Genomic DNA, 21,735 nt, shown 5'->3' with positions numbered 1-21,735 from the left:
TGACTTTGGGCCTATGGATTGGGCCTTGGGCTTGGGTAAGCCAAGCTAGGGGTAATGTAGTAATTATCCAAAGCATGTATTTATAGTTATGTGTTAGAACCCAATTATTAATTGGGTGTTATTTGGTGTTGACAGTTCAGGAATCTATCAACCAGCAGCTGTGGTGGAGTCTGCGGGACTTCAGCAGTGTGGGATTGTGTCTACGGGACTTCAGCAGTGTGAGGTGAGTTTCCTTCCAGTAGGGACGGGTCTACGGCCACAATGCCGACCCGTTTAGTTAGTAGTAGTTCCGGACTTCGGTCCGAAGCAGTAGTTCAGTATGCTTGATGTCTATGTGATTCAAGCATGTTTGTGTGTTATATGTTCCGGACTTCGGTCCGATGCAGTATGCAGTATATGTGTTTATATTAGTTGATATGTGTTATGCTATGCTATGATCAGCCAGTCCCGGACTTCGGTCCGATGCAGTCAGTCCCGGACTTCGGTCCGATGCAGTCACTCCCGGACTTCGGTCCGATGCAGTCAGTTCCGGACTTTGGTCCGCTGCAGTCAGTTCCGGACACCGGTCCGATGCAGTCAGTTCCGGACTTCGGTCCGATGCAGTCAGTTCCGGACCTCGGTCCGATGCAGCTAGTTCCGGACTTCGGTCCGATGCAGTGGGCAAGGCCCAGTATGTGCTTTATATGTATTGTATGGTATGTGGTAGTTTGGGGGAGCTCACTAAGCTTCGTGCTTACGGTTTTCAGTTTTGGTTTCAGGTACTCAGTTTTCAAAAGAGGAGCTCGGAGAGGTTGCAGTGCACACACCATTTGTTCAGCCTGGGATGTTTATACTCTGATATATTTGACAGTTGTTATGATATTTTGAGATATATTGTTTATGATTCTTATACGACGCCGATGAATATGGTTTTATTACTGATTTAAAATGAAATTTTCAGACTGTATTTTTGGGATGTTTCACCCCCACCCAAAAAAATATAGACCGATTTTACAACCCCACAAGATAATCGGGAATCGAAATGTCCATTGAAGAAATGCAAAAGAAAAAAAAAGGAAAATCTGATCTCATAACAATTACTGAAACAAAAGACATCAAGTAATATATACAAATGGAATTACAAATAGACTCTTCATCACAAGATATTCCACATCTTCAACCATAAGTTTTTCCGATCTTGCAATGATGCTAAGTGAAACAGGTGTGTCTTGAAATGGCAACTTCGACCAAACAAAATCAAATGTAAACCTAAATCTAAAAAGTGAAACTCAAAAGTCTTTCTTTTGAAAAAATAGACACAAATATACAAACATCAAGTAGACAGAAAGAGTTGATAACATAAGATAAAAACAAATCAACTTCAAAAGAAAACTCTGTTATATCCTAACCACAAAAAAAACATATACTTATACCGTTAGATTGGCTCCTTCAAGATTTGCTCCCTCCAAATTAGCATCTGTAATCAGCCGTTTGCAGATGTGCAGAGCACAGGTCTGCACCGCAGAAGCAACAATCTATTAAGCAAGCATCTGAAAATAAAATTAATAGAACTTATATTTCAAATCAATAAAAGAACAAATTAATTCGCCTCCTTTGAATTATTCACCAAGTATTACATACATTTGAGAATTAACCAATAAATAAATTAGAGAGAGAATTTTGCCTTGTAAATTTGCACTCTAATGATTAGCACCTGCCAACAAAGTGCCACGTAGATTTGGCCCTGTGAACTCACATCTTGCCTAGGCAAGACAAAATCAGTTGAGTTGAGTTGACTATGGAAGACGGGTTTGACTATTGGACTGATAAAATATAGCCATATAAAAAAGCGAAAGAACATTGTTTACATATATAATTTTGTACATAAAAGAAAAAATTAATAATAGGTTTGATGAATCTTACTCACGCAATGTTGCATTGTGATAAATTGTATTTTCAGCATCAATGTCACACCCCCGAACCAGACGTCGGAAACGTCCGAGGGCTCGCGTGACTTAAATTGAATATCATCACAATGTATATACATGAATCATAACATAAACATCACCATGCATCATTATATCACAACTGGAATTGTTCACATTAAGTATATTATTTTACATTACATATCCATACATAAATTGTTTGATAAATATCATAAACAAAACATCCTAACATACTTGGTACATATTCTTCGGTTTACCTGTTACCTGAGAATACAAGTTATTTTGGAAAAACGTCAACATATGAAATGTTGGTGAGTTCATAAGCAATGTTGTGATAAAATGATTTGTTTAGTTTGTAAAACCCAGAAAATACGATATTTTCTGAAAAGACTTTTGTTCATCAAAGTGTGGAGATCCATAAGTTGATGCATGAATGATTTCAAAAACATATATATGAAGAGTGTTTTGTATCATAGTTATAAAGTTTCGAGCGAGTAGTATTGAATTCCCCGGAAAACCCGACGTTTTCCGATGTTGAAATGTATTCGTGATTTCTGATTTTTGTATTGTCTTAACGAATGAATATTGATTAATCCGCATTGTATATCGTCCTAATTTCGTCTACTTTGATATCTCGTAGCCTTAGCGAACGAAGAGAAGGGGAGCATTATGTCCCACTACTATCGTAAGTACCTTGGGCTGTCGTGGATGTGAAAGACACGATGGTCCAACTCGCATTTGATTACTGTGACCTTACTAACTTTTCTAACGGGAGACTTTGGCCCAATAGCACATAAAAGCTATTGAAAGTCGTTTTATAAAATATTGGGTCATTGAAGGCCCAATAACATATAAGCGTTGTCCCTTTGGGCCCAAAGATCATGTTGGTGGGCTTGCAAGGCCCAACAAGCATGATTTGAAACTCACAAGCCCAAAGTTTGAAGATTTACTCATTGTATTCATCACGTATCTATTGAAGTGTTTTGATTTAACGATTGTTGTTTTGTATTGATTCGAGACCGAATCAATTCGTTTATAACGATATTTGGTGTTGAATGTGTATTCGTTGTCCGTTTTGTCGGTAGTCGTGGATCTTGTATTTTGTCTTAACAAATTAATTTGTTTAAAAGTAGAATTTGACCTTTTCACTACCTTTCTTTTATAAAAATAACACTTTTAGTCCTTTATATAAAAGAATTTCATTTTTAGTCCTTAAGACATTTTCTTGACACTTTTGTATCATAAACTTGTTGAAAAGACAGTTTTAACCCAAAAATTATTTTGTTAACAGCTTTAGCCCTTCCAGAATGGTATTTCTTGGTTAGAACCCCATTTTTCGCAACTTTTACAGTTTTGGCCCAAAATCTAAAAAGTTTAAATTTTTTATCCTTTTTGTAATTAAAAAGAATTTTTGACCTTTGAAATAGTTTTATTAAACTTCTTATCCCCTGTTTTGTAGAAAGTTTCATTTCAGCCCCTTTAAACTTCATTTTTTTCGCAATTATGGGCTTATTAGGCCAAAAAGCCCAAACTTAGCCCATTAAGCTAAAAATTTGCATTTCAAGTCCTTTGAAAATTCTAATATTCAGAAAAATGATTATAGAAACTGTTTTGACCCTTTTGACCCTCAAGAAACCGTGACTTGACAGTTTTTAACCCAAGTTTTGTATTTTTGACAATTTAAGCCCTAAAATGGGTTTTATGTTAGAATATGTTCCTCATAACCTTATAAGCTATTTTTCTTGACTTATTTAGTGTAAAATAACTTAGATTATGTTTGTTTTCTTTCTCATGTCATAGATCTCGAGTTAACACCTCTTTTGGTTACATGTTTATCACAAAAACACATAAAAACAGACACATACATGCATAAAATCACACATAGCATACACATACACATAGATCTACACATTTTCTTGTATTCTCCCCCATAAAACATATGAAAACCGAAAAGAGAGGGGTATGAAGCTCACCTTGAGTTGTAGTTTCGGTTTTGATGAGAAGAAGGAAGAAGTTTGATGTTATTTTCGGCTTTAGCAACCTTTCTTGGAAGATCTCCAACGTAAAGAGCTTCTAAGATGCAAGATCACAAGATTGAACGGATTTAGAAGAGATTTTTGATGAAATGAAGAATCTAGATCATAGATCTAAACTTAAACTTACCTTGGGGTGATGATTTTTGTGGAAGAAACTCCTTATCAATCTCTAAATCTCGTAATTTTTATGAAGAATGGAGAGAGTTTCTTTGAGAGAGAGTTTGAGAGAATGGAGATAAATTTTGTGAGTGTGTGTGTGTGTGTGTGTTGTGTTCGGCCGAGAAAAGAAGGGAGAGAAAGAGGAGAGATCTTTGAGTTGACATGCATGAAAACATGAGATGGATGCATGGAAAACCTATGGATAAATGTGAGGTGGCATGAGAAAGTCAACTCTTCTTTCTCTTGTGGGTTTGGGCCGAAAATAGAGAGGGGAAGAGGGAAGATTTGGGATTTTTTGCCCTTAAGCCCATATTATAGTTAAGTTAGATGATTGTTTGGCCCAAATAAATCAAAGTATAATTTTTATGACTCATTAGGGCTAATCTAAATTTGTTGGGACCTAGTAAGGCCCAATAAAGTATTTTATTCCATTCGAGGCCCAATATGGCCTAAAATATTAAAATAATGGAAGGGGGTCCAATTAGAACCCATTTAAGAGTTCTAAGCCCAAGATAGTCAAATTGAAAGCTTATTGGCCCATTGGGCCCAATAAGGAAATCCAAGTCCAAAATGGACTTAAACCGGGATTTCTAGGGTTTCCAACTCTTTGTTGAGTATTTGCAGTGCTTGTATGAAGTATTTGATGAAATTTTGTTGGTATAGAATAAGCATCATGCATGCTTTCATGTTATTGATTCATAGTTGTTATAGGTATCGTAGTTACAAGGCACCAAAATTCCTAGTTGTGACAATCAACATCCTGGAATCAAACATAGAAAGAATATGAATATTATGAAAACTCTGTAGACATACGTTATTAGCATCTAGCCAATTTATCCATACATCAGTTAATGGGGAAAAAAACCTAACTCACATATATAAATCACCCAAATTTTTGCACACTGAAGATTAGCACAAGAGAAGAAAACATATTTCAGAAAAGCATAACCTGAAGTCCACATGTATTTGATCATACCAGTTTGGAAAGATCGAGGCTAGAGAGATTTACTCCTCTTAACCTAAGTTTTTCAGATTGTACACATTTGATGATATCGGTACGTGTTAATTCAGTATCCATTTCTTCGTCCTCCTTTCTATTATTAAAAATCTCAGTTATCCCATCTACTAATCCCTACAACCAGACAAAATTGAAAAGGGAGAGTTGAAAGGCAAAATGAACTTGTCGACTTTCTTCCCAGTTCCCCCATTATCACAACTATATTCATCAGTTTTCTGCAAGCACAATGAACACCGACTTCCCTGTGTTGACAAAGAGAGATTCAAGAGACATAAGGAAGCATATGAAACATTATTAGAAACCATAAATCGAATGGGAAAAAATGAGAATGGAAAGAGGGAAAAAAATGAGAATGGAAGGAGAGAAAAAGCTTTATGATGTATATACATTAGGTCGGTTTACTAAAAGGCGACAAATGAGTAGGGAGAAGGCATATATGTTTTCAATTTAGCACTTAACTACATGATACAAACATAGAAAACGACATTAGTAAACATCTACATCATCTCCACTCCTTTCTAGTGTTTTTTCTTAGTGATATAATCACAAAAACCTGGCTTAAAGTTGTTCTATATCATCTATCCTTATTTTGTTCCATCTATTTGTCTGCAAAAACAAAGAAATCAAAGAAGTGAAACAGTGAACCCTAAAAACCCAAATACAATAATCGGGAAACAAAATACATAAGCAAACCGGATGGGAGGAGTCGATTGAATCTAATTTTTTTTTATTATGGTCGATGATTGCAATGATCATATCAACATGACACTCCGACCCACCACCATTGTCGATCAACACCAACAGCACAGTCGGATCTGTCACCGTATCGACATAAGCAAAAAAGCAATTGATTTGACCACTTTGTTAGATATGGTACCCCAAGAGAAGGCAATTTAAGAAGACGTCCACAAATCAATATTAATTTCTTAGCTTTCTTGGAGGTGGTGGGAAGACAAGCAGGAATTTGAAATGGAGAAAACAAAGAAAACATAAACAGATAAATAAATCAATACGAAGGTAAAAGAAGGTTGGAGAAGGAATTTGTTGCCTCTGATTGGTTAGGCATGGCGGTGGAAATCAAAAAGTCTTAGAAGGAAGATGATAAGGGAGGTAAAAATTTGTGGCAAATGTGTCACACCCCAAAACCGAGAACGGCGGAAACGTTCTAGGGCGGAGGACGTCATGTATGTATCACAACAATGTAAAGTAGTAAACAAGCAACAACATCATCCATTGCATTAATAGACTAATTCAGCTTACAAATGTGTTCTTTCATAGTATAAAACAACATAACGAATACTCAAATTAAAAGACGAGTCTTGACTGCTCCGTCTTCTCTAAACCTTGCATCGGTACCTGTCTATTTGTAACCTAAGAATACAAGTTATTTTGAAAGCGAGTATCAACAATAAAGCTGGTGAATTCATAAGTATTTTAATGTTATTGCTTTGAAAAGTTATTATGAAAGACTAGTGAATGTTTGATGAAACATTTAGTATAAGTATGAAAACCCTAGAAAATCCTATATTTCCTACTAGTATAAAAAGTAGTCTTCTACCAAGACCCGAATGTTTTGAAAGTAGTCTTTAACCAAGACATGACTGTTTTGAAAGTACGCATCACTTGAAAATGTGACGGTTTTTCCCTGTTTAACTATTATTATAAAACTAAAAATAATAATAATATAATAACTTATGTTGTATCCTTTGGTACTAAGATACACACGGCGTGGAAACTCGCCGTAAATGGTTCAACCGTAGACATCCGTAGATGTGCATTTACCTCTGTTGCTAACAGTCGGGTTTAGATATAGTTAGTCCCTTAAGTATACCTGTAATGGTATCAATCGAAAACATCCGTAGATGTTCATTTACCTCTGTAGCTAACAGTGGTGATAGGAATGGTTAGTCCTACAAAGTATCCTTTGGTACTAGGATATAAAGTCCAATCTATCTCGTCGATGATGTGATTGTATCACAAGGTAAAGATAAGAAGGAGAACTATATAACAGTATCTATACATATAATATGTAATAAAAACTCATCATATATTATCTACGTAAACGTACTCATCTAAGCATATCTATGTAAACGTATTCATGTAAACGTATCTATGTAAATGTATTCATGTAAGCGTATCTATGTAAAAGTATCCATATAAGTGTGTCCATGTAAGAGGAATCTCTGTAAGAGTATCCCTTCATATAGCATGTATTCTAGACTCATGAATGAACTGACTCTGGTGTAATTTCTTGTAATAGGGATAATGTTTTGTATCCCCTAAACTATTCATATAATAGTTTACTAGAATGTAATTGATGAGTGTCCAAGTAGGTTTATACACCCTTGCTACCCAAGAGCGTCGGAACTGAATTAACTGATGGAACATTTATGACTATATATGTACACATGATATATAACTAATATTTAAACGACCTTCGGACGGGTACCCGATATCCCACCAGACCACATCCAAATCGAATCGAGGAAAAGGAAACAGGGTGGATAGCCTTCCTAAGTCTTTTCAACATTTCTTATATAACTATACATATAGAGGCATGCAATTTATAATATAAAAGCATAAAAAGGAGTTTTGTAAAACCTTTGAAAAGTTTAATAAATAAGAATTTATGACTTGATGTCAGTTTATAAATCGATTCGAAAACCGTTTGACAATATAGTTTAAGTGTGAGAAAACCTTTGTTTGAAGCACAACTATAACAGATTCAAAAAGGAAACCTACAGTTTGTAAGACAGTTTCTAAAAGTGTTTTAACATGTAAAAAAACATTTGTGAAAACTATTTGAAGTACATATGAAAATGTTCGTTTGTTCTTGTATATGAATGTATCTCCTTGAAATAGTATTTCTAGTATGTAAAAGTTTGTGATGTTCTCGTAAAATTTTGCCTATTATAGTTTTCTAAAAGTGTGTCTCGTTTGTATAGTAATCCCAAGTGAAATGCTCACTTGTTATGAAAAGTATAATTTTTGTAGTGCCTAAGATGGATACATATACATATAGTATATGCAGAGTGTTTGATTTATACATATATAACAACATTTTTCATTTCAAAAGATATGATGTTATCGTGATATATTTTGCATACGAAAGTTTCCCTATAATAGTTATAAATCACATATGATTTCGTTGATAAAAAAACGTATAATGAAACTTTATATAACACACGATAATAATCGTGTGTTTTACTTGTATTCCCCCCCCCCCTCCCCCCTTAAAAGCATATAGAAGCATTTATAAAACATTTAAAAATGTGGATTATATGGGTATGAACTCACTTGATAGATTGAAGAAGGTGAGACGAAAGTCGAGCAGAACTTCGATTGGAAAGAAGTCGATTTCTCGGAAAACTCGGGACTTCGGGACTTGCGTCGTGTGTTGGAGGTGTTACCGGGGCTTCGGGGTAGTTTAGAGGGGCTTAATAGGGTGTAGAAGTAGGAGAAATGATAGAAATGAACAACCAAAGCCGGCAGCCCTCGATTCCTATTTATAGGGTGAATTTTGGGTCTCACGTCGTGAGTTTTTCATAATTCACGTCGTGAGTTTTGTCCCAAATCGTCATGGCATGCGTCACACGTCAAGTGGCTCTGGAAGGGTCATTCAAGGGGCTCACGTCGTGAGTTTTACAAAACTAACGTCGTGAGTTCTGACACAGATTCGGGATTTGTGCCCGAACTTCAGAAATTCATAATTTTCGCATCCGAGCTCCATTTTCGACGTTCTTTATATGCACGCGTAGATGAGATTATGCTCTACAACTCTTGTTTAGACTCCGTTGGATAATTTTGAATTTATTTTTAGTATATTATTGATATATAATCTTTATATTATTTTTAGTAGGTCGGGATACGAAAACTCCGTCATAAATCCATAACTACTTCATCCGACGTCCATTTTCGTCAGACTTTTTACCGTTGCACTACTATTGTTGAGACCTTCGATTCTCATTTAGTTTGTGTCGGCAAAAAGTCTCTCGATCTCTATTTCGAGCTTTTAGCTATCTACTGCTATATCCGTAACTTAGAAAAATCATAACTTCATCATACGAAGTCAGATTTGGACGTTCTTTTTATGTATATTTACGGTTTAATGTTATCTACAACTTTCATTTAGATACTTAAGGCTAAAAATTATTGTATTGAAACTTCACGTTTTTCGTTTAATCGGTGTTGCCGGTTTTGCCGAGAACCTTCGGTTGGTCATAACTTCTTCGTTATAACTCGAATTTTAGGGTTCTTTATATGTACGAAAACCTTGATACGATTCCTACTACTTTATTTAACCCAAATAAGATTTTAGGAAAGTTAAATTTTGACGTACATTTGACTTGTGATCCATCATATTGTCTCGAAATATCGGGTTGTCACAAAATGTCTTAAAGCCCAAAAAAAATTGTGGCACAGTTCTAAACCACAAAAATTTTCTGTGTGTTTTTAGAATGAGAATAAAAATACAAAACTTCAAAAATGGTCCCGGTGGTTTTTGAAAATATCAAGTTTAGTCCCTAATTTCAAAAAACCTCACAGATGGTCCCTATGGTTTCAAAACTTTTAACAAATGATCCTTTTCGCTAACTCCGTTAACATTTGACCATTAAGTGAAGGGCATTTCTGTCATTTTACCACCACAGGGACCATTTATGAAGTTTTGCCTTATTTTGTATATAATATATATATATATATATATATATATATATATATATATATATATATAAATATAATTATTAATATTAAAGGGCCCCACCCCTCTCTCTCTCTCTCTCTCTCTCTCTCTCTCTTCCCTTCCAATTTTTCTTCACCACCGGCCAAGAAGAAGCTGCCAACCATCGGAGTTGCCTCACCTTTCCCAGCCTCCTCCACCCTCGCCCGTCGAATCTGTGATGCCGACAATAGAATCTTCCCTGTTCATCAAACACCAACAAGAACAATGTCAGATTTGTGTAAGTTCTAGGATTAAGTTCTGTCATCTTGTTTTATAGTGAATTCAATTTCATCGATTCACTTGAAGTAATCTTTAGTTAGGAGGAATTTCATGATTGAAGCACCACGATACACCATTGTTCACCCAATTTTCAATCTATATGACAAAACTTAATTATATGATGTCCACTTTCATTAACAAGACCGAAGTTTTGTCCACGATACACCATTGTTCACCCACTCGTTCCCAACCACCGCAAGTTTTAGAACCAGATGCAGAACCATCTACAAATCTATATTGTAAAGATGATGAATTAGGCAACTTGAAGCTGTTAGCCAGTTACAACTAGGGCTAAACAACACCAGCAATGGCAACAAGTAAGGAACAATACAAAATTGAGTTACATGATAGTAATTTGTTCTACCTAGAACATTAGGGCATTTTGACAATTTCAATTTTTTTCATACAGAAGAACGGGAAATAGATATCGTGAATTGAGTATTCACCTGAATGGACTCATCTGGACTTCTTCCAATCATATTTACAAGGTTGTATTCACAGATTACAGCTAATAGGGGCTGTGGTCATCGTCTTCATCAATTCGAGAAGGGAAAAAAACACACAGGAAGTAGAAAAGGTTTGGTGTGGAAGATCTGTTGCCGAGACCGACGATCCCGTTTTTCCGGCGAGCTCGTTTCTTCCTCGGTATTTAACCCAACAACGAGACTGTAGGAACGGATGGAAGACAACAATGACCAAGGGAGGGTGCTACGCGATGGTGGTGAGCTCGAAGGGTGGTATAGGAAAACTCCGATGGTCGGCAGCCTCTTCTTGGCCGGTGGTAAAGAAAAACGGGAGAGAGAGAGAGAGAGAGAGAGGGTGGGGCCCTTTAATATTAAATAATTATATTTTTTTCTTTTTTTTTTACAAAATAAGGCAAAACTTCATAAACGGTCCATGTGGTGGTGAAATGACAGAAATGTCATTCACTTAACGGTCAAATGTTAACGGAGTTAGCGAAAATGACCATGTGTTGAAAGTTTTCAAAACAAATGGATCATCTGTGAGGTTTTTTGAAATTAGGAATTAAACTTGATATTTTCAAAAACCACAATGACCATTTTGAAGTTTTGTCGAATAAAAGCTTCGGTGGCAAAATAGGAAAGAGAAAAAAAATACATTGCTCAACTTTTTAAGTTTTTATGAATATACATTTTTATATTGAAATTAACATTGTTTTTTAAGTATATTCACAACAATTATCCTTGTATGATAGTGGAATCATAGAATCACGGCCGTTTATTAGAATATTTTTTACGCTTTAATATCGGTAAAGATAATGTAAAATATTGATAATGTCTCAGGAAAGTCAGGTACTTGGGAAGCACAGCCGTTTTATTAGGCTCTGCGATATGGAGAGATTTCCACGCTGAGACTTACCATCCACAAAATTATTTGTGTACATGGCTTTCTAATTGTGGCAAACTAATACGTCCTCGTACATACTGATAACCCTTTCTGGAATTTAGTACTTTAACCCCCTTTAATTTTACTTGAATCTACTTTATCCCCTGAGATTTTGAAAACTCCAATTCAAAGTGAAAGTGAGCATAGGATCTTACCACAACCTACTACTTAATAGAACAGATGGTCTTATTATAAACATGTAGAATTTTCTAATATTTTCATATAATCTTGTTATTATGGACTTATTTTTTTATGTAAGGAATGGTTAATTAACTCAAAAACTTGTCATATAATATAGTAAGACACTAATATTTTTAATTATTTGTTATTTTTCTTTTTCTTTCAACTCTTTTAACATTAAATTTGATAAAAGAAAAAATGTGAAAATTCAGCGGCTTAATCCAAATTAATAAAAGAAATAACCCATAAATATAACTTTTATTGATAATACTTATAATGTAGAAACAAATGTAAACCCATACTCCATTGTGATGTGAATATATTGATAGTCTATGTAAAGGGCTAATAATACAAGTCACGTAAAGCTGGAGGAGTTAAAAAGCAAATATAAACCCATACTCTATGTTGAGATACATCCAAATTGATTCACGTGACACGAGGTTGTATCTGCCACCTCCCACCAATCTCTTATTTTCCTGATCCTCTATATGTATATAAAATTTCAGCCAGTAGTAGTGCTACACAAGTGATTTACAGTCGATCGAGAGAGAAAGAAAGAAGATGGGTGCAGATCGATAAAATTATTTTATCGTTCAAAAATCTAAAATAAGGTAATGATAAACTAATTAATTTTAATATGTATTGAATACCTTTCATATCACCAGACACCAGAGGCGGAACACAAACATTAAAACCGGAGGGGCCGGAACTAAAACTTCACATATAAATAAGTTTAATTTGAGATCAATCATCCCTAACATGAGCACAAGCCGTATTTGCACTTACGCTTTTTGTATAGGGCACACAATGGCTCATGCAACCTCTGATTTTTTCGGACGTAGTGTAAAAAAAAATTGAAATTCTTTTTCTTTTTATTATTATGCAATCTCTGACTTTCCTGTACAATCCTTACTATGTAATCCTACATATTTGCAACTGACGGTAGTTGTTCAAAATACTATGAGAAACTTTAACTAATAATTAACAAAAAACCAATTGAAAGAATAATTAACAGTTGTATTTGTCAAACTGATTATTTTTTATTTACTAGTTCTCTTACAACAATTATAATTATACATTAATGAAAATCTAAAGATAATTAATAAAAATAACAGTCTAATCTATACATCTTTAACAAACCAAATTATCCTAAATTCTAATTTATTTTCCCAAGATTTATGCATAACATTATCTTTAGCAATATAAAAATCTATCAAATTACAAAACAATAAAAAAAAATAATGAAGTTTTGTTGTAGGCTTTTAATACCACAGTAAACAAGTACCTATAGGCTATAATCAAGATCTATAGTCCTAGCTCTTCCTACGTCTTTCAACAACAATTAAATATTATTATTACATATTATAGCGAAAGAAACTACAGATAGATAAAAAGAACTTACAACTCTGAGGAGACGGACTTTGGAACGGAGAGACAAAATAAGAACCAACAGAGGTAAATAGAAGTTCAAGTCCGACATATAGAAGAAGCACCAGATAACATCAGTCGGCAGGGTTGGTCCTGAAAAAATGAAATATTTTCAAAGGCCCAGGACGAACAAGATAAAAATGGTCTTTATCTTTATTATAATTTTGTATTTTTAAATAAAAATATATAATGAAAAAAAGTGGGCCCTGTGCACCTACCCACTTTGCCCTCCCCCCCCCCCCCCCCCTAAGCCCCCCATGTAAGTTGGAGTAGCAAACGGTGAACAGGAAGCACTAGCAAACGGAAAACAACAGTCAACGAACGACAGAGAGAAGACTAGAGAGACAGAAACCTCCATATTTTTCTAGTTTTGGGGTAACTAGTTTATGGTTTTTTGTGTCACACCCCCAAACCAAACTGGGGGAAACATTCGGGGGCGGAGGACGTCATGTACAGTATCATAACAATGCATAATAGTAAAAGCAAGCAACAATATTCATTTCATTAATAGAATAGTTAAATACATGTGTATTCCTTTGTAATGTTTAAATGACACCAAAAATGTACAAGCAAAATAAAGACGAGTCTTGGATCTACTCCGTCCTTCAAAAGTTGCATGGGTGTACCTATCTTACTGGTTCCCTGAGAATACAAGTTATTTTGAAAGAGAGTATCAGCATAAAATGTTGGTGAGTTCATAAGTATTTAGTGTCATTTAGTAGTTAAAAGCCTCGAAATGTTTGTATTTAAAACCTTGAAAATTTTGTAAAGTTTTCCCAGAAAATCCTATATTTTCTGCTTATAAATAAAGTAGTCTTCTACCCGAGGCCCGACTGTTTTTCATGTTTGTTTTTGTATAAAAATGTAATGTTTGCATAGGTACTTGTAATAGTAGGGGAAAATATAGTAGTACTTTGTTACGGTGTAAAAAGTATGTTTTCTCTCATTTATCACTATCATCTATTAGGAAAATAGAGTGTTTTATCTCAGCAGTGACACTACTGACTATGAAGTGACAAAATGAAGACTGAAGGTTGTATTATACTCCTTGGTGAGTCTTATTGCCTTTAATTCCTATCTGATTAATTAAAGGGGTTTAATGTGAATTAGTTGTAACCATGTTGATTGACGGCTGAATACCTGACGACCTTCTGGCGTCATAAAATAGTGAGGTGACATTTTGTCGCCCCTTGGCCTTACTGGCTGGGACTGTAGCTAGCAGTCGGGGTGTGGGAGTATCTATCTTGTATAGATCTATACACACGATGCCCGCTCTCCCTTCAGGAGACTCTGGTTACAAAGGTGATACGACAATGTATTGTTGTATCATAAAGTAGTATTTCACATTCTAGTTATCGTATTCTTACTGTACTTGTATGTATATGTATATGTATATGTATATGTATATGTATATGTTTGTTCCTGTTCTTGTGTATGTATATGTTCTCTTTCGTTCTTTGTATATGTAAATTTTCTCTTCCATTCTTTGTATATATATATATATATATATATATATATATATATATATATTCACTTTCTTTCTTTATATATGTTCGCTAAACTATACCTATTATAGTTTACTAGATGTTTGTTTGATCTCGACTTGTAGACAAGGCTCAATTGCTCAGCTTGAACAATTGAGTTAAGTAAAGTTTGTTAAAGATAAAACCTTATATTCTATTACGTATTTAACATGTATAACTATGAGTTAATCGATAGTCAGACTAGTTTATCCTACCCTAATCCCACAACCAAACAAGGAACAGGAATCAAGGTTATCCACAATATTCCTAAGTCCATTAAAGCATACTTATATACTAATACATAACTGAATATGATTTTGAAAGTAAAAGAGTTTGACAAAAGTTTTAAACAGTTTAGAGAGGGTTTTATAAAGAAGTCTTACAATGTTTGAAAAGCAGTTTGAAAATGGTTTGAAACAAGATGTTTAGCAAGTATATAAATGTTTATACTAACACAATTTCAATTGTGTTTACTTGTATCCCCCCCCCCCCTCCCTTAAAATCATTTAAAACATTTTAAAAGGTTGATTGCAGGGTTATGAACTCACCTGTGGTGAGTGGTTTGGATGAACAAGTGGTATAGGATGCTAAGTGCCAAGTGAAGACTTGAGCACACACACGGATCCTATTTATCATATAATGATACATATATGTATACAATTAGTGTTTATACAACTAATTTATGAAAGGAAAACACCTTAGGACTTAGAAAACACCTATATTGAAGTGTTAAAAAGGCAAAAGGTTGCACAAATGGGTGTACGGCCACACAAGTGTGTATACGGCCACCTGGTGTACGTCCACCTGAGTGTACGGCTAGGTGTGTACGGCCAGGGAGTGTACGACCATACACTCCATGAAGAAATGGTCAAAAGTTGTTTTTCAAGGCTATATCTTGCATCCTCTAAGTGTCCTTGACCTTGTGCTTGCATAGAATAAGAGTTTGAGGCCAATAACCATCAAACAATAGGGTGTGTATGGCCGTACACTCCTTGATGAACATGATTTGGAAGATTTCTAATGGCATATCTAGTAAGTAACAAGCCTATGAAGGAGTACTTACAATATAGAAGCCTTTGGGGTGTTTGAGGTCCAAGAATGTCGTAGGTGTTCTTGGTAAAACTGAAGAACACTTGAAGATCTATCAAAATGAAGTGATTTCATGGAGGAAATCAATGATCTATAGAAGATGGTGTAAGGAATCAACATTACATGGAAAGAAACACTTACAATCTTGAAGAACTTGATGAAAAATCGGATGCTAGTTGAGAGAAATGAGTTCTTGGCTTAGGAGAGTGAAAAGGATTGAATGAAGGCCAAGTCCCACCTTTATAGCCTAGAGTGTACGGCCAGAGGAGGGTGTACGACCGTACACTCCTTGTGTACGGCCGTACATTCCTCAAGTTGGAGTGTTTAGCCATTTGTGAAGTGTAAACTTGTGGAACTCATTTCTAAACCCTAACTTTGAAGGTACTAGGCTTAGAACACTCAAATTGACTCTAAACAATGCTAGAAGATAGCAAAAACGAGTCTGAACTTGATTGATTTGAATAAGTGTACAAGATAGAAATTTCGGGTTGTCACATGTTGTTTCTTAATGATTTCAAAGATTGAGTTAGAAAATTGTAAACTACAGTAGTATTTTGGTTTTATAGACTTTTAGTTTTCAAATCAATTCGTATCCTACTGTGATTAATTTTGATTTTTTTTTAGTGATTTTCGGTCTTTTTGTTAATAACTTATCTAGTTCCTTAATTTATTAATTAGCTTTTGATTTTTTGTTATGTTTATAAAGAATGAATGAGGGGGCCAAAAAATATTATAAGTATAAAACCAATCCTATATGTAAAATCTAGGTATTATAAGTTCGAAAACCAGGGGGGCCATGGCCCCCTGGCCCTATAAAGGATCTGCCATTGCATATCACAAATGTTATATAAAATACAATTTCAATACCTTTGTTTTCTCTTTTTGAATTCTTTTTTTCCTCCTTGAATTTCTCTTTGTATGTTATCCTATCTAAAGTTCAAAGTAAAGAATGATTAAAATTATTATTTTTAGATAAAGATAGTAGACTTACAAATAAAACTTCTAGTGTAGTTAATAAAAAAGTTTTTAGAAATTTGTAAATTGTTTGTAAAATATTATTTTTCATAACATGTTTTATTATTATTGTTAATAAGACTTTGTTAATTTTTCTTTTATAATTCCTTATTTTTTTTATAATATATGTTTATTTTAACAACTTAATTTTCTTAATTTTCTAATTTATATTTAAATTTTAATTTTGTAACCGTGGTTCCCACAGGTTATAAACTAATATATATATATATATATATATATATATATATATATATATATATATATATATGGGAAAGTTCAATAGAGAACCATAATTATTGGATCTTCAAGGAACCAAATCTTTTTTTCAATTTCTAGAGTTTATTCTTTATCCAAAAAAATCTAAAAATATCTAAATTCATATATTAACATTGTGAATGTGAAAAATATATTTCAGATTCACCGTGTGAATCCGGATTCACGTTGTGAATTTTCAAAAATTCACATTGTGAATTTGACGTAAAAAAAATCGAATTTGATATCATTGGAAAATGATAAAAAGTTATAAATTTCTGTATTTTTAGTTTTTTTTTTTTTTTTGATAAAAAAAAGTTCTAAAAGTTGAAAAAAAGATTGGTTCCTTGGTTCCTTTGTTAATTATGGTTCTCTATTGAACCTCACCCTATATATATATATATATATATATATATATATATATATATATATATATATATATATATATATATATATATATATATATATAGAGAGAGAGAGAGAGAGAGAGAGAGAGTTCAGATCCGTAGAAAACTCATAGTTTCCTGAGAACTAAAGGTGGAACGTTAAATCAAAACTAACTCATTGAGGGCATGATCGTCATCTAACCAATCTTATTTAATATTTGATTTTTTGTGTTATTTGAAATCTTAATAAAAATGTCTAAAAATTAACATAATAAATCAAAATTTTGGATTTTTTTAAAATAATAATTTTTGTATTTTTTAAAAATATGCAGATTTTTTTAAATTCTTTTTAGAAAACATGATGTTTAAAAAAAAAATTCTTTTTTAATTTTTTTAAAAAAACTGTTATTTTTTATAAACAATAAACTTTAAAAAATCAGTAAATTTTTTTAAAAAATCTGGAATATTTAAGAAAAAGGCTATAATTTTTTAACAAAAAAATCAACTTTTAAGTGCATATATACATATTTTTTCAAGTGCATATATGCATATTTCTTATACTATACTATTTATAAGTAAATCATTAAAAAAACACTCATTTTTATTTACTAATCTATAAACACAATAGTCCAAGTATTTTAAAGATCCAAAATAAAATATAAAAAACAAAAAATGTTACACATTTTCAAAGCGTTTTCATGTCTTCGTGTCAAGATTTTTATATTTTTCTTCAATTTTTCATTTTTCAACTCTTCAATATTTTCCACAAAATCTTCCAATCTACAAGAAAATTAAAAAAAATAACATTGATTGATGCAATAACATTCACAAAAATACATATGTATATATCATGTAAGATTCGCATGTGATTATATAATATGATATTCACATGTTATTGTATCTTTTAAGATTCATGTTTGAATTACATGTGATTTACATGTGAATCATATGTAATTCACTTGTGATTTACATGTCAATCATATGTGATTCATATATATATATATATATATATATATATATATATATATATATATATATATATATATATTACATGTGATTCATATGTAAATTACATGTGATTTACATGTGAATCACATGTAATTCATATATGGTTTACATATAAATCACATGTGATTTACATGTGAATCACATATGATTTATATATGATTTACTTGTGATTTATATGTAAATTATATATGATTTACATGTGATTTATATGTAAATTATATATGATTTACATGTGATTCATATGTAAATTATATATGATTTACATGTGAATCACATGTAATTCACTTTGTGATTTGTATGTGATTACATGTGATTCACTTGCGATTTACATGTGTCCTACGGCATATCCATGTGAACCACTTGAAAATCTTCCATCAATTAATAATGCACATTTCTGTAAATTTTCACAAATTTATATCTCATTACTAACCAATTTACACAGATTTTACCCTTACTTTCACATAGACGATGTTATTTCTACAAACTTTCACTATTCATTTCGTTGAATTTAGAATGCACATGTGGTCTAGAACTTGCTTAATACATTCACTCTGGATATCAGAAGTAATAAAAAAGAAACGATCATGTATTTTTTTTAACACATTAAGTGAAAAAAAAAATAGTTCATTATTTTTTTAAAGGCACTGCCAAGAACAAAAATCATTGAGTTACTATCAAATTCAGCATAAAAATGACGAATCAAATGGATGAGACCTTTGCGGATGCTCTTGAATCAATCAAAGCATGTATTATTATTACAAGCAACAAAGAGTGTATAACCAAGTAAATAGCCCTATAGTGGCAGTTGTACTTGCTTAATACATTGTTGACCTAATTGTTTCAAAAGTTCATGTGAAGCTATGACACATAAGAATGAATAAAAGCCTCAAACTTTATAACGAAGAACATACTATTTCAACTTAGCGAAATTATGAAACTTTCAAGGTCTCATTAGATGTACATTTCTATCTGTAGCACCTGGTTCCTGGTACGTATTCCTTGTAATTAATATTTCTTAAGTAATGCAATTTGCCTTAGACTCGGCGAGTTGAAGGACCAACTCGCCGAGTAGAAGCGGGATGAGACGCGGGGTCTGAGCCTCGGACTCGACGAGTCAGTTCCCGGACTCGGCGAGTAGGCCCTATTTGGGAAAAAACCCTAACCCGGGTGTTTGCACCCTATTTAAGCACTCTAACTCGGCCTCTCCTGTCCCTAACACTCCCAAAAGAGCTGCAGAGCAAAACCCTAGCCCCTTTTTGTCCTTGTGAGTGATTTTGGCCTTGTGAAGGAAGTTTGAAGCTTAAGAGAAGAAGAAGGAGGTGGAAGAGTGCAAGGAGGAGAAGTAGATCCGACATCTACCCAGCAAGAGGCTTCCATTCAGGTAGAAAAGTCCCTACCTTGATCACTAGTTCCTTAGATTCCCTTTTTGTCCCTAATTGGTGGTTTTCAAGCCCTAAAATACCAAACTCCATGTGTTTGTGCTTTATGATCCGAAAGGACTTCAAATCTAGACCTTATGGACGTATTAGAAGTATAAAGTTTTTGTGGTAGAAGTGATTGAGGTCCCCATTGAGTGTATGACCTCATAAAGAGCTTGTATTTGCCTTTTGGAGCTTGTACGGCCATGCATGCACGTAAAGTTTGCAACTTTACGTGATAAGCATGCCCTAGGAACATAGATCTATGGTTTGGAAGTGTTGCATGTCTCAGTTTTGGTCTGTATGGGAAATGGGTCGAAGGGACTCGGCGAGCCCCAAAGTGGAACTCGACGAGTTCTATGAAGATGGCCTTAGACTCGGCGAGTTGGATGAACAACTCGGCGAGTCTTATGAAGATTGCCTGGAACTCGCCGAGTTGTTCTTCAAACTCGGCAAGTCATATGAACTGTTACTGAGTAATAGGGGTTTAGGTGTTAACAGTCCAACCCTTTGTATCCGCACGTGGAATTAGCAATTTAACGTGTAGCAATAGTCCCAGAAACCCAAATCCTCATAAAGGATGCTCTTGTGAGGATTTGGAAGCGAGTAGGGGATCTGCTCGTATGGACTCGACGAGTTGCTCTTAGAATCGACGAGTCGGATCGCGATCCGGTTCTATCGTCCCAAGTAGTGAGTTAAGGGTGACTCAGTGAGTGGGAGGAGGGACTTGTAGAGTAGGACCGGGTTAGTGGGAGAAGGACTCGGGGAGTCGGTGCCATGATTCGGCGAGTCCAGTCAACTAGAAGTTGACTTTGACCAATGAGGTTACCTTGGACCAGGGGTGGGTCAGTCATCTGACCTAAGGGTGTTTATGAGTGGCTATTTCTATGTTTATGATTTATAGCCGGAGGATTATCGATTCAGCAGTCAAGCGCTTAGCAAGCATACTTTCAGTAGCTTCTTTTCGAGGTGAGTTACCTTCCAGTAGCAGTGGGTCTAAGGCCACAATGTCGGCCCACTAGTAGGAGTTGTATGATCAGATGATTGTCTCTGTGATATTCATCTAGGGTTGTTACTACCTGTGTTATGTTTATGTGCTAGTATGATATGATGCTATGTGCTAGTGACAGTAGGGGAGATAGTCCCCAGATTACCGGTCGATAGGACCGAAGGGTCAGTCATGCCCAGCCATGCTAGATAGATTATGTGATACGTGTTATGTGGTAGTGGTAGGGGTGAAATAGTCTGCAGCATCCGGTCGAGAGGACCGAAGGGGAGACTAGCACCCAGGTATGCTAGTCAACATCCGGTCGAGAGGACCGAAGGGGAGACCAGTACCCAGATATGCTAGTCAGTATCTGGTTGAGAGGGCCGAAGGGGTAGGTCGGGCACCCAGATATGACTGACAATATATGTATGTTATGTGGTTATTTGGTATGTGGTACGGTGGGGGAACTCGCTAAGCTTTGTGCTTACGGTTTATAGTTTTGTTTTCAGATACCTCTTCAGCGAAGGGGAAGGAGCTGGCGCGGTAGCGGCACATCATACACGCGCATTGTTTTCCGCACCATGAGTCATTCTAGGATTTTGTACTCTGATATTTGATTGTTTTCATATTTTGGTTTTCAGACACTATGTATGTTATGAAATGGTTTGATCAAACAATGTTTTATTTACAAATATTTTCTAAAGTATTGATTTAAAAACAAAATTTTTGGACGTAAAATTTGGGTTGTTACAAGTTGGTATCAGAGCCCTAGTTTGAGGGATTCGGACACAACTTCGGGAGTGTCTGAACTCAACCCAAGGGATTAAAGGATTTCGAAAAATAAAAAGTTTTCTAAAAGATTAAGTAAAGAGTTTTTAGAAAGAACGAAGTGTGTGATGTGCGCG

General features: G+C 34.4%; 1 pseudogene; it reads right to left on the bottom strand.

Annotated features, from left to right (window-relative positions):
* Positions 1-990: 990 nt before the first annotated feature.
* Positions 991-21,735, bottom strand: part of LOC145059984 (uncharacterized) — a 30,756-nt pseudogene continuing 10,011 nt past the window's right edge.

Source organism: Lactuca serriola, chromosome 6, assembly GCF_051521515.1.
Source record: "Lactuca serriola cultivar US96UC23 chromosome 6, Lser_US96UC23_V15, whole genome shotgun sequence".
Lineage (NCBI taxonomy): Eukaryota > Viridiplantae > Streptophyta > Magnoliopsida > Asterales > Asteraceae > Lactuca > Lactuca serriola.
This window is presented reverse-complemented; position numbering and strand designations above follow the sequence as displayed.